Raw genomic sequence first — 11,616 nt, forward strand, 5'->3', positions numbered from 1 at the left:
ACCCCTCCCCCCCACCCCTTAATGTTCAGACCATTTTTTTTGTGATATGGCACAGAGTTACGTTAATTCACAACTGCGCAGTCGTGCAACGCTGTACCCAAATACAATTTATGTCCTTTTTTTTTTACCACAAATAGAGCTTTCTTTTGGTGTTATTTGATCACCTCTGTGTTTTTTATTTTTTGAGCTATAAAGAAAAAATGGAGCGACAATTTTGAAAAAAACAATATTTACAGTTGTGCTCATAAGTTTACATACCCTAGCAGAATTTATGATTTCTTGGCCGTTTTTCAGAGAATATGAATGATAACACAAAAAAATTTCTTTCACTCATGGTTAGTGTTTGGCTGAAGCCATTTATTATCAATCAACTGTGTTTACTATTTTTAAATCATAATAGCAACAGAAACTACCCAAATGACCCTGATCAAAAGTTTACATACCCCAGGGATTTTGTGCTACAGAGGCCACACCTAAAAGGAAGCTGTGAGAAAAGAAGATTGACAACTGGTCTTGACTTTTTAAAATATGCATGCAGGGGAGCTTTCATCCTGATCCTGGCTATCAGCCTAATTTGGAACAAGCATGAAGGACAGGATTTCAGACTTTTGAAACCTCATAGTTAGCAGAAAGGTTGAAAGATGAGAGCACCAGAGATGTTTTAGCAAGTCCAGGTAATTTTTATTTGCCACAGTAAATGTCAGAGAAGAAGTCAACACGATTTAGGGTTTCCCCAGTACTCCATCAGGGCTAAAGTATAAACATACAGTGGTGTGAAAAAGTGTTTGCCCCCTTCCTCATTTCCTGTTCCTTTGCATGTTTGTCACACTTAAGTGTTTCGGAACATCAAACCAATTTAAACAATAGTCAAGGACAACACAAGTAAACACAAAATGCAATTTGTAAATGAAGGTGTTTATTATTAAAGGTGAAAAAAAATCCAAACCATCATGGCCCTGTGTGAAAAAGTGATTGCCCCCCTTGTTAAAACATACTATAACTGTGGTTGTCCACACCTGAGTTCAATTTCTCTAGCCACACCCAGGCCTGATTATTGCCACACCTGTTCACAATCAAGGCATCACTTAAATAGGAGCTGCTTGACACAGTAAGGTCCACCAGAAGATCCTTAAAAGCTACACATCATGCCGAGACCCAAAGAAATTCAGGAACAATTGAGAAAGAAAGTAATTGAGATCTATCAGTCTGGAAAGGGTTATAAAGCCATTTCCAAAGCTTTGGGAATCCAGCGAACCACAGTGAGAGCCATTATCCACAAATGGCGAAGACATGGAACAGTGGTGAACCTTCCCAGGAGTGGCCGGCCGCCCAAAATTACCCCAAGAGCGCAGCGACAACTCATCCAAGAGGTCACAAAAGACCCCACAACAACGTCCAAGGAACTGCAGGCCTCACTTGCCTCAGTTAAGGTCAGCGTTCATGTCTCCACCATCAGGAAAAGACTGGGCAAAAATGGCCTGCATGGCAGAGTTCCAAGGAGAAAACCACTGCTGAGCAAAAAGAACATCAAAGCTCGTCTCAATTTCTCCACAACACATCTTGATGATCCCCAAGACTTTTGGGACAACATTCTGTGGACCGATGAGACAAAAGTGGAACTCTTTGGAAGGTGTGTGTCCAAGTATATCTGGCGTAGAAGGAACACTGCATTTCAGAAAAAGAACATTATACCAACAGTAAAATATGGTGGTGGTAGTGTGATGGTCTGGGGCTGTTTTGCTGCTTCAGGACCTGGAAGACTTGCCGTGATAAAAGGAACTATGAATTCTGCTGTCTACCAAGAGATCCTGAAGGAGAATGTCCGACCATCTGTTCGTGTACTCAAGCTGAAACGAACTTGGGTTCTGCAGCAGGACAATGATCCTAAACACACCAGCAAGTCCACCACCGAATGGCTGAAGAAAAACAAAATGAAGACTTTGGAGTGGCCTAGCCAAAGTCCTGACCTGAATCCTATTGAGATGTTGTGGTATGACCTTAAAAAGGCCGTTCATGCTCGAAAACCCTCTAATGTAACTGAATTAGGACAATTCTGCAAAGATGAGTGGGCCAAAATTCCTCCAGGACGCTGTAAAAGCCTCATTGCACGTTATCGCAAACGCTTGGTTGCAGTTGTTGCTGCTAAGGGTGGCCCAACCAGTTATTAGGTTTAGGGGGCAATCACTTTTTCACACAGGGCCATGATGGTTTGGATTTTTTTTCACCTTTAATAATAAACACCTTCATTTACAAATTGCATTTTGTGTTTACTTGTGTTGTCCTTGACTATTGTTTAAATTGGTTTGATGTTCCGAAACACTTAAGTGTGACAAACATGCAAAGGAACAGGAAATGAGGAAGGGGGCAAACACTTTTTCACACCACTGTACATAGACATTTGCCAATGAACAGGATAAATAGTACAAAAAGTTTTACATTTTACAAATAAAATAGGATATCAAAATGATGATAATTATATATAAAATATAGAATAATAGATTAGAAAATATAAACAAACTGATCATAAAAAATAATGAGCTTTGTTACAGCTAAATGATTTTATACCTAAACCTATCATATATGCATATTTATCAAACAATAAAAAAATAACCAATGCACGGAATACATTGTACAATATAGCATTGATCACAGAAGATTTCTTCAGTTCAAATGTAAACCAATGTAATCTCTATGCTCAGCAGCACATTTCCAATAATGCCAGTTCCGTTTATGCCCGTCCATTTGCATGAAAGCCCATCACGGTTGAAGAATTTAAATTCTTTTTTTGGCATAACCCTAAAAATTAGACTTACATAATACTGTCCTGCATACTGACCATGCCTCTGCCTGCCGCCTCTATTGACCCTGGCCTGTTAATTGACCATGTTTCTGCCTGCTGTCTGGACCAAAACGTTGCCTGTTTGCTGACCATGTCTCTGCCTGCCACAAGTACTGACCCATCTGCACGTCCTACTGACTACATTCCTATAGGACACCAGTCTTACCCATCCTCTGTGGACAAGTGGAACCACAGGAACTCTTTTGTTCACCATTTGTTCAACCCAAACTTCTTGGCCAGTGATCATAGCATTGTGCTATGGGGACAGCCATGTTCCAGTAGGTTGGACCTGGTTGGCTTTTTGGAACAAGGACAGCTGTAGGTGAAGCTACACTACGCTATATTCCCTGACGACTCATTCAGGGGTGACCTTTACGGTATATTGGTTTTGATACAATTGGTTGATTTTTGTGATACAAAAGATGCAATGGCAGATACACAAGTAGAAAAAAAAAAATGTGTCACACAAGTAGTATCCCCATACTCAAGAGGAGCAGAATGTGTTTTTGGGTGAAATTCTACTTAGATCTGCTGTATATTAGAAAAATCTTTTTTTTTGTTTGTTTTTTTAACAAAAAGTTATCAGCTAAGAAAAGAAAAATACAACTTAATTTTCTTTCCACATTTTCCAAAAACTTATGGCAAAAAAAATAAAATTTTCAAAAGATTCTCTATGCCTGTTAGAAAATACCTTGGGGTGTTTTCTTTTTTAAAATTGGGTCATTTTGTGGGTATTTTCACTAACCTGGTTCTCCAGGGCCTTCAAAAATGTCATAGGTAGTCAAGAAATTAGATGCGTAATTTTGGCCCTAGAAAGCCTTAAGGTGCTCTTTGGATTTTGGGCCTGCCTACGTGGCTAGGCTGTGAGAAATATCCATCCATAGTCCCATCGTGCACATTCCTGGAAAAGGCTCTAGGATAAAGGATGTTGTATAACAATTTCAGAAAAATTTGTCTTTAATGTAAAATTGCAATGATTTTAAATATATCATCATCTACAGTACATAATATCATGAAAAGATTCAGAAAATCTGAAGAAATGTGCGTGTAAGTGTAAGGAACAGGGCCGAAATACAATAAAAACAGGCGTGATGCTGTGATGGACATCACTGCACGGGCTCAGGAATACTTCCAAAAATCACTGTCTGTGAACATAGTTCTATCTAAAAATGCAAGATAAAGCTCTATCATGCACAGAAGAAGCATTACCTGAATGGGACCCAGAAATGTAGTGGTTTTCTCTGGGCCAAAGCTCATTTAAAATGGCCTGTTGCAAAGTGGTAAACTGTTCTGCAGTCAAAATAATCAAAATTTCACATTCTTTTCAGCCATAGGAGTTGCGTCCCCCAGACTAAAGAGGAGAGGGACCTTCTAGATTATCATCCCTCATCTCTGATGCTATGGGGGTGCATTCATGTGTATGTAGTGGGCAGCTTGCACATCTGGCACTATCAAAAATCAAAGATATACCCAAGTTTTAGAGCAGCATAAGCTTCCATCCAGATGTCTTTTAATGGAAAGCCTTGCCTATTTCAGCAGGAAAATGCTATACCGCATATTGCAGCTATGACAACAGCAATGCTTTGTAGTAAAATAGTCCAGATGCTTAACTGGCCTGCCTAAAGTCCAGACCTTTCATAAATTAAAATATTTGGTGCATTTTGAAACAAAAATACAACAAGGAAGACCCAGGACTGTTGGGAAGTTAGAATCCTATATCAGGCAAGAATGGAGCAACATTCCTCTCCCAAAACGCTGACAACTGGTCTCCTCAGTTCCCAGACATTTACTGAATGCTGTTAAAAAAAAGAGGGGATACTACACTGTGGTAAGCATGGCCCTGTCCCACCCTCCTTGGCTTACTATAAGGGCTTGTGAATTACTCGATTCCATTCTATAAAGCTACATACTTAAAGAAGAGGTCAGCACGCCCCTTTAAAAATGAAAAGTCAGCAGCTACACATACTGTAGCTGCTGATTTTTAACATTTGGACACTTACCTGTCCTGGAGTCCAGGAATGTGGGCACTGCAGGTGATCTTCGGATCGGCTGGTGGGGTGCTGCCATGGCCATTGCTACTAAGGGAATCTTTCGGCTTCACGTCCGGGCCCTTGCTGCGCTCGCTTTCACCGGCCGTCAGAAGAGGAAGGAGGAGGAGGGGGGGAGGGGGACAGAGTTGCTGACGTAGATCACCACAGCCTGGTCTCCCGGAAGTGGGGACAGGATACCTGTCAAGAGAGGAATCAGATGAGTGGAAGTTCCATTTTTGGATGGAACTCCGCTTTAAACAGGGGTTGTCCTGACTTTTTGAAAAAGTCTGATAGATCTGCTTAGATAGTTCTGTTACTGTTGCCTAGTCATTATGGTATTAATGGCTTGTAGAGTAGAGGGTGCACCCTACTCTGGAGTCCTCTTTTCCGGCCTGGCTGCTGTACAAAAATATGTGATTTTATGCCTTACTGATTTGGGGACTGCAGTAATTTCTATTTTTGAATTGACTTTGTTACTCCTACCCCTTACAACCCTGTAAGTCGAGTGACCCACAGGATGGATTGCCTTGACTGGACTGGGGGGGGGGAGGGGGATTTGATGTGTTTACTAGCTCATCACTGGAGCTTTTACTACTTTAACTATGCTTCAGTTTTAGAAATGAATAGCAGTCTTTATATAGAGCCTGCTATTTATTCATATGCATTGCAGCTGAGACTGCAGAGAAAGGGACTGTTTAGTCCATTTCTCTGTCTCACCCACACGGATGTAATATTGGGAGCAGTGGCTGTGCCCCAATTGACATGAGTGGGACTGTCTGCATGGCAATGCACAGAAAACCTGGGCATCCCCATGCGGGTAAACATGGCCCTCCGTGAACTAGGCCTTAGTAGGAATTTTGTAATTTATGTTGTGTTTGTCCACTAATAACTTTTGCGCAACTACTGCGGGGCCTAAACAATCAGTAGCATTTTTTTTTTATTCTACAGGTTATGCGCTTTTAGAAAATATATGTTTTTTTTTTTTTGTTTGTTTTTTTACAAACGCTAAACAGGTTATAATGAATTGTTATTTACAGTTTTGCGCACCTTCAGTTTTTACCATTTAATAAAAAGGGTACAATTTAAAATTTACAAATATTTGTTATGAACTCAATACAGTTTTAGCTTCTGTAGTTAGCAGGAATTTTGTACATTTTGCCATGCATGTATCCACGAATAATGATTTAGTGTGTTTTTAGCAGTGGTGCATTGAAATTTAGTCCGTTGAAACATATTAGACGAAAACAGTGTTTTCGGCATGCGGCCAATAGAAGAAAAGGTGCCGATAATGGCGCCAAAAGGTGGTGGCCCGCCCCGACAGGTGCCACCCATTGCAGGGTGTCATCCTGGCGGCTCAAGAACCTGTCCTCTCCTCACAGAGCGGCAATCTCCCTGTATCAGGGAGCTGTATTGTCCAGGTGGCCGAAATAGCAATAAGCCTCCTCCTGTGATAGACGGCACACTGATCCAATGCCAGGACATTGAATCAGTGTGACGTGATCACAGGAGAGGGAACATGGTTACTGTGGCTGGGAAATTCATATCCAACTTCGTGACACAGCGGGAGATCGCCGCTCTGATCCTGAACCCTGCATTCTGAGCGCAGCACACTCCTGAACCCTGCATTCTGAGTGCAACACACTCCTGATCCCTGCTTTCTCTTTTTTTTGGGGAGGTGGCACTGTGACCGACTATTTTTTTTGTTCAAGTGGTTCTCCATCTCCCGAAGGTTGCCTGCTCCTGGTTTAGAAGGTCGTTTATAAACTCTTGAAAGTTGTAAGTGAAAAATCATAACCGCCAGATTTTGAGGAAATTGTTCTTATTTAGTTTTGCGCACCTATTGTTTGCATATTTTATTGTATGCATTAAGATTAAAATAAAACCTTTGTGCAGCAGCCCCCCTCAGCTTCCCTAATACTTACCCAAGCCCATCTTTATTCCACAATGTAGCAATGTCTCAGCTGCCCGGGACTCCCCTCCTCATTGGTTAAGAAGGCGGCACGATGCAAATGGCTCACTGACAGCGGGAGACAATCAGGAGAGAGAGGGGGTGGGGGCATAGCTCCGTGTCTGAGTGGACAGAGGGAGCTGTGACTCAGCTTGGGTGTACTCAATAGGAGGGAGGGGCCAGGCGCACAGAAGAGGGACTCGAAAAAAAAGAGGAGCCAGGCCTGCTCTGTGCAAAACCAACTGCACAGAGCAGGTAAGTATAACACACACACACACACACACACACATTATATATATATATATATATATATATATATATTTATATATTTATATTTAAAAAAAAATTTTTAAGAGACTTTAAAATTACTTTCACTCTTCAGGAATCTGATAACCCGCGTTTTATAGGCTAGGAAGATGGCCTGTCTAATTCATCTTGCAATAGTTGCCATAGCAGCTTGCAAGCCCTTTCTGGGGCCTCTGACAAAAAAAAAAAAAAAAAAAAAAAACTAACACCTAATTATTATTATTTTTTTTTTTTCTAGATAACTCTCCTCCCTTGGATATTTAGGATCATGACAGAAGAAAGGAAGGAAAAACTATTTCTTAGGACCTGTGAAACAGGGATGTCACTTTTGGTAAATACAGAGGATCTGGTTTCAATAAGCCTCTATCCAACAACATGCCCAAAAAAGGTTATTTAAAAAAGATCAAGTTCACATTCCACCTGTTTCTAAATTAGAACATGTAACAGGTTTCCAAAGCTGCAAACGATCTTCCCCCCCTCCATGTGACAGCTAGTTCCCCATACTAGCAGTTAGTTTTTGAAGGCAGTATGGCTGTGTGGGGCTCTACCCACACAGCTGCGTCATTCATACACAGAGCTCAAAGAATAAATTATCTACAAGTCCTGACCTCCTTTGCAGATATTGGCATGTAGTTAATTGATTTTCCTTGTCAGCATATCTGTTTGCTCATATGGGATGTAAAGGCACACAGGTACACTGACAGGTCTGCAGGAGACATGCATAGCCCTGGCGATTTATTTTTACGTGAACGTAGCCTTTCATAAATATGGACAAAGCCACTACCTGCACACATAAGGTGCTGTGTGCCATACCTTTTTCTACTCCCCTCCGGAGGAACTCAAGTACTGTAGAAACGGAAGGAAAGATGACTTACCTTCTCCCTACCCTAACTGGAAAATGCCTTCCAACCTTTCTTTATGAAAGGAGAATATCAACCACTCCTGTCTCTTAAGATCTGCTGCTCAAGATCCGGGCTGTCAACTAAAAGAACTCTGGTCTGGGGTGAAGAACCGGACCTTGACGCATCAGATCTGGCCTGGACGAGAGCTGCTACAGTGGAAGCACAAATATACTCTTTAGAATTGTGATCCATGTTCTCTTTGGCCACCAAGGTGCGATCAGAATCATTTTGCATACTAACAGAAACAGAGTCGAGTGCCTAGACTCTAGATCTTGTAGATCCTCCAGGTGGGCACCCCAACCCAAGGAGCAGGCATCTGTGGTCACTTTTACTGGTTCTCCTCGAGTCCAAGAACCTGCCCTCTGCCAACCTGAGTGGATCAATCCACCAGTCCAAGGAGGCTTTCCCTGCTGGAGGGAGACGAGCCATCATATACAGGGAGTCTTCTTTCCAGTCTCAAAGAAAGAGGGAAAATAAAAAAATAAAAGTTCTCTTGAATGTAATTGGGCCCAAGGAACTGATAGGATGATTAAGGTCATGAGAGTCAGGACTCTCATTATGCTCCTCCACGAAGTTACGCAAGTATTGGCTAGAAGCAAGACCATTATAACCACCTTTTGGATGTTTTCCCGAGGAGGCTTTTTATTGATCTTCCACAATCTTATCCTGTGTAGAGGCATACAAGATATCATCTAGATAAGGCAGTATTGAGATTCCCTGTGAGCAAATGAAGGAAACCACCTCTACCAGGATTTTTGTAAAAACCCTTGGGACGGGCTCCTAGGCCAAATTGGCAGGGTTCTAAAGTGCCAATGAAAATGTCCTTGTTTTGTCAAGATAGCAAACCAGAGAACCTTCCGATGCTCTTGAAATCAAGAGAATAGAGGTAGGTGTCACGCAAATCCAGCATTACTATGAAAATACCCTTCAGGAGATTTGCCCACACGCTATGTTCTCCGTATGAAAAACTCTTGTATTGTCAAAATTTGTGCAATTTTTATGACCTGTATTTTTCAAATAGTTTGCATACTACAAAAGTGTGGGCATCAGAATCCCTGAAATAGCAGATCTGCTGGAACGGGGATAACTAACTCATGGGCTGCCCAAACCAGGATACCCTGCTATGATTCCAAATATTTTTCAGGATCCTTGGGCAGCCAACTAAGAAATAAAGGTTTGAGAAGGGGTTAGAAATTCTAAAATGATAGAAGTTGGAGGATATATGGACTGTGTGAAAATTCCTTCCACTGAGGCAAGAAAAGAGACAGTCTCTCTCTCTCTCTCTTTCCCCCCCCCCCCTTACACACGACAGTTCTTCCAATCAGAATAAACTCTGAAGGTTTTTCCAACAGAGTTCCGCTGAAACTGTCACACCAAATTCCGATCGTTAGGTGCATATGTGACGTACGATGGGACTAGAAAAAAGGAAGTTCAATAGCCTCGTACTTGCTTCAGCGCATGCGTAGTTTTTGGTCCGTCGGAACAGCAGACAGACTAGCAGTTTTCTCGATAGGAATTGGTTCTGTCGGAAAGATTTAAAATGTTCTATTTCTAGATCAGTCAGAATTTTCTTAAAAAAAAAAAAAAAAGTCAGATAAGGGGCACACACACGATCGGAACATACGATGAAAAGATTGTCAGACTTTTTCCTGTCGGCCATTCCGCTCGTGTCTACACAGCATTAGTGTTTTTGTTACCTCATCCTGGAGGAGTAAAATAAAATTCCCCTTTTGATTTGGCTTTGCTGCTGAGCCATCTCTTTAGGGTTTTGCTTACTTTTCTCTTTTGCCTGGCTTTGGAGAGAAAGGAAAAAAAAAACCCAACTAATTTTGTTCCCCTACTCTTGACTGGGAATCTCTCTCCCCCCCCCCCACCGAGAATATGGGCAGAACAGCATTGAGTCCTGGCCCAAACAGCAAACTTCCCCCAAAATAGAAAAACCTGGTAAAATAGTTCTCCTAGCTGAATTTAGTTGTGGATCCATCCAAAGCTTTTACTGTCTCTAGGGCTGCTAGATATGCAACTGCCTTGCAAAACTACTTACATGGAATCTAAAACCTGATCTACCAGAGCTCCCTGGGCCCCAACATCCTTGTCAACCAAAAATACACATTTCTTGCCACACAGGTGGTTGCCAACAGAGGAAACATGACTAAGGTGTTTGTGTCCCAAGCCTTATGCAAAAGGACCACCGTTTTACAATCCTTATGATCTTTAACTTTATCTAAATCTTCAAAAAGGAAAGATCTGAACTTTTGGATACCCGAGATAAGCCAGCATTGAATTTGGACATTTTAACTTTTCCTCATCATCTTTGAAAGGAAAAATCTCCTTTTCCAGGCCTTGATCTTAAAGTGATAGTAAAGGCCTTTTAAAGGATTTATACCTGCAGATAAAGCCCATTTACAATGGGTGTACCTGTAGGTCCATAGAGAGCTGTGCCACAGCAGTGACTCCAGCGCATCATTGCGGCTCGGCAATTCAAGGGGCCGCAGCCCACAAACCTAGAAGGCAGCTCGGGTGATGATGGAAGCCATGACAGCTCTATGCTGGAGGGCCTAGTTTTCAGGCAAGTCTTTCATAGTGTACTAGTATACAATGCATACTAGCACATTATGCTCTTACCTTACAGGGAGAAGAGTTTTTTGCTTTGTATTTTAGAGTTTACTATTGCTTTAACAACTTTTTTCCCCCCTTCATTCTCTCAGAATAACTATTTAAAAAAGGACTGATGAAACAGAAGTACCCTGGCCTGTTTTAATAAACCCCTGTACAGTCTATCCTGTATTGAGGGCATCAGGGATCCACTCAGTCTATACAAGCATCTCTCAACTCCAGTCCTCAAGGCACCCCCACAGGACATGTTTTCAGACTATCCATTATTTTGATCAGTTTCACTGCCTTTGTAATTACCACAGCCGTTTCATCTGAGGGAGATCCTGAAAACATGACCTATTAGTGCGCCTCGAGGACTGGAGTTAAGAAACAGTGGCGCATACTGCCTGTAAGAGGCTATGTCATCAAGTGAAAACAGATTTTTGGTTGGCCTCAACTCCTTACTTTTCCAGCAGTGAGCTATGCTCAGAAAAGTTTCCCCCTTTCTCATTCTCACAGTATGAGGATGGAAGACCCTGAGTAAAAAGAATTGCTGGCGGAGGGTCTTCTACAAGAATGTGTAGGAGTCTAGCCACCTGGTCTAGAGCTCCCCATGCTACAGGATGGATAACATTTTTATATATTTATTTTCATCTGCAATACATACACAATCAACCTCAGAAACACCTCACCTCTTGCGCAAAGAGAATCTAGGCTACCATCTAGGAGCACTGCAGGAGTCAAACCCCATATACTGGGATGGAGATCCTGGATACCAACTGGGAATCTGCTTAGTTGTGCAAAAAGGTTTCACCATATACAGCGTCACAGCTTCACCGCAGAGGGAGACCTTCCTGCCCAACAGCTATCAGATCAATAAGAGTTGCCTTGCCTATTAGGAAACACACTCAAAACTGGGAGGAACGGGGAGCATTTAACTGCTTTCTCTGAAGCTGGCCATACACAGTGAGAAAATTGTTCAAAAAAGTATTCAAT

The sequence above is a fragment of the Lithobates pipiens genome, unplaced genomic scaffold (genome assembly GCF_037356315.1).
Source record: "Lithobates pipiens isolate NorthernLeopardFrog02 unplaced genomic scaffold, aLitPip1_a1.2 Scaffold_16, whole genome shotgun sequence".
Classification (NCBI taxonomy): Eukaryota; Metazoa; Chordata; class Amphibia; order Anura; family Ranidae; genus Lithobates; species Lithobates pipiens.